Below are 2,440 nucleotides of genomic sequence, written 5' to 3'. Positions count from 1 at the left end.
GTTACGTGTCAGATGTGTAGTCAAGCAGTAATTTGTCGCCATAGCTGCAAATATTAGCCGGTAATATGAAGTGTTGTCAGCTAAAGTCTGATGATGCAGACGACCGTAAGGACGAAGTACCCAAGAGTACCGCTAGGCCGCGCCTCATTAGCTCAGTGGTAGAGCACTGGTCTAATAAACCAGCGGTCGTAAGTTCCATCCTCACAGGAGAAAGATGAATTTTGGAAATCAGTTGCGCGTCGTGGCCGTATAGCAAACAGTACCTGTGATGACGAACAATTAGCGACAGGCGTTTTTTTAAGAATCACTCTCAGATGCGATTAAGGCGAATGGCGCAGATAAAGCATTTGCCAAAGCGGTACAGCATAAGGTGGGACGAGGCAGTCTGAATTACATTTTATAGATGTATTTCTCACATATCTCAGAGCCTCTCGCGATATTCGTCGTCGTCGTCGTCGTCGTCGTCGTCGCCGCCGCCGCCGTTTCTGCAGAAGTAGCAAATGGCAATCGTAGCAAATGCGGCGAGGGACGCCCTGCCTTCGATTCCGAATGCACAAAGTGTGTGGTCTTGTTTCACAGTCTATATTTGGTCGGTCTCGTCAGAGGTTGAATGTAACGAATGGGTGGGAAAGAGCAAGGGGCAGCGGCTGTGTAGAACGAAAACACAAATCCTCAGGGGTGTGAGCGTTTCGAGATGAGTCGTATACATGTAAATGTTGGTCGTCAGTGACCGTGTGGCCTAATGGATAAGGCGTCGGACTTCGGATCTGAAGATTACAGGTTCGAATGCTGTCACGCTTGTGTTTTTCCAGTTCTGAAAAAGAAACATAACGTTTTAATGTAGCAATTGAGCAGTACGAAACCGTCTGAATGTTGCTGTTGACCATTTTTTGCTTGGAGATGCTCTTGAGCTTGAAACACACACAACAAGACCGGTGTTAACTAGCGAAATGGTCGGCAGAGTGCCGACACAGCGAGTTTTGACTATCACTTGCACATCTAAAACAACGTCGGAAAGTAACTCGTTCGGCTTTTGAGTCACATAAAGTATGTGCGTTAATTTTGACGCGACTAGCTGTGCATGTTGTCATGCAATTTCTTTACCTCTCAGAAATGATTATGACATAAAAGTGAAGTACGTGACGAGTGTGACGTTAGGAAAACATTAGGCATCATGGAGAGATTCTGTATGGGACCACCCAACACAAACGAGTACTGTGTGACGTGCTACCCGGCAGTTATTCACCGAGGTAGCCGGCTAGCTCAGTCGGTAGAGCGTCAGACTCTTAATCCCAGGGTCGTGGGTTCGAGCCAGACGCTGGGCGGAACGGAATTTTGTTCCGCTGCAAGTGTAAATTACCGTTTTTCTGATTAACGAGATTTAATGGAAATAGCAACTTTAAACTTTGCCTACGTCTCTGTCAGTCGCAAGGAAGCTGTATTTGAAGGTGAAGGTGATTTTGTAGACATGTGTGAAAGACATGTTCTGAAATGCAAGTGTTGTTGTTTGGAGAGCACATCGGTTACGTGTCAGATGTGTAGTCAAGCAGTAATTTGTCGCCATAGCTGCAAATATTAGCCGGTAATATGAAGTGTTGTCAGCTAAAGTCTGATGATGCAGACGACCGTAAGGACGAAGTACCCAAGAGTACCGCTAGGCCGCGCCTCTTTAGCTCAGTGGTAGAGCACTGGTCTAATAAACCAGCGGTCGTAAGTTCCATCCTCACAAGAGAAAGATGAATTTTGGAAATCAGTTGCGCGTCGTGGCCGTATAGCAAACAGTACCTGTGATGACGAACAATTAGCGACAGGCGTTTTTTTAAGAATCACTCTCAGATGCGATTAAGGCGAATGGCGCAGATAAAGCATTTGCCAAAGCGGTACAGCATAAGGTGGGACGAGGCAGTCTGAATTACATTTTATGGATGTATTTCTCACATATCTCAGAGCCTCTCGCGATATTCGTCGTCGTCGTCGTCGTCGCCGCCGCCGCCGCTTCTGCAGAAGTAGCAAATGGCAATCGTAGCAAATGCGGCGAGGGACGCCCTGCCTTCGATTCCGAATGCACAAAGTGTGTGGTCTTGTTTCACAGTCTATATTTGGTCGGTCTCGTCAGAGGTTGAATGTAACGAATGGGTGGGAAAGAGCAAGGGGCAGCGGCTGTGTAGAACGAAAACACAAATCCTCAGGGGTGTGAGCGTTTCGAGATGAGTCGTATACATGTAAATGTTGGTCGTCAGTGACCGTGTGGCCTAATGGATAAGGCGTCGGACTTCGGATCTGAAGATTACAGGTTCGAATGCTGTCACGCTTGTGTTTTTCCAGTTCTGAAAAAGAAACATAACGTTTTAATGTAGCAATTGAGCAGTACGAAACCGTCTGAATGTTGCTGTTGACCATTTTTTGCTTGGAGATGCTCTTGAGCTTGAAACACACACAA

General features: G+C 46.6%; 1 non-coding gene across 1 annotated transcript; it reads left to right on the top strand.

The window, feature by feature from the left end:
* The first annotated feature begins 1,663 nt into the window (after window positions 1-1,663).
* On the top strand, window positions 1,664-1,735 carry Trnai-aau (transfer RNA isoleucine (anticodon AAU)). Its single transcript has one exon. It is a non-coding gene; the product is annotated as a tRNA-Ile (tRNA).
* The last annotated feature ends 705 nt before the right edge of the window (window positions 1,736-2,440 follow it).

The sequence above is a fragment of the Schistocerca gregaria genome, unplaced genomic scaffold, assembly GCF_023897955.1.
Source record: "Schistocerca gregaria isolate iqSchGreg1 unplaced genomic scaffold, iqSchGreg1.2 ptg000259l, whole genome shotgun sequence".
Classification (NCBI taxonomy): domain Eukaryota; kingdom Metazoa; phylum Arthropoda; class Insecta; order Orthoptera; family Acrididae; genus Schistocerca; species Schistocerca gregaria.
The sequence above is the reverse complement of the archived record's forward strand: the minus strand, read 5'-3'. Positions and strand labels throughout refer to the sequence as shown.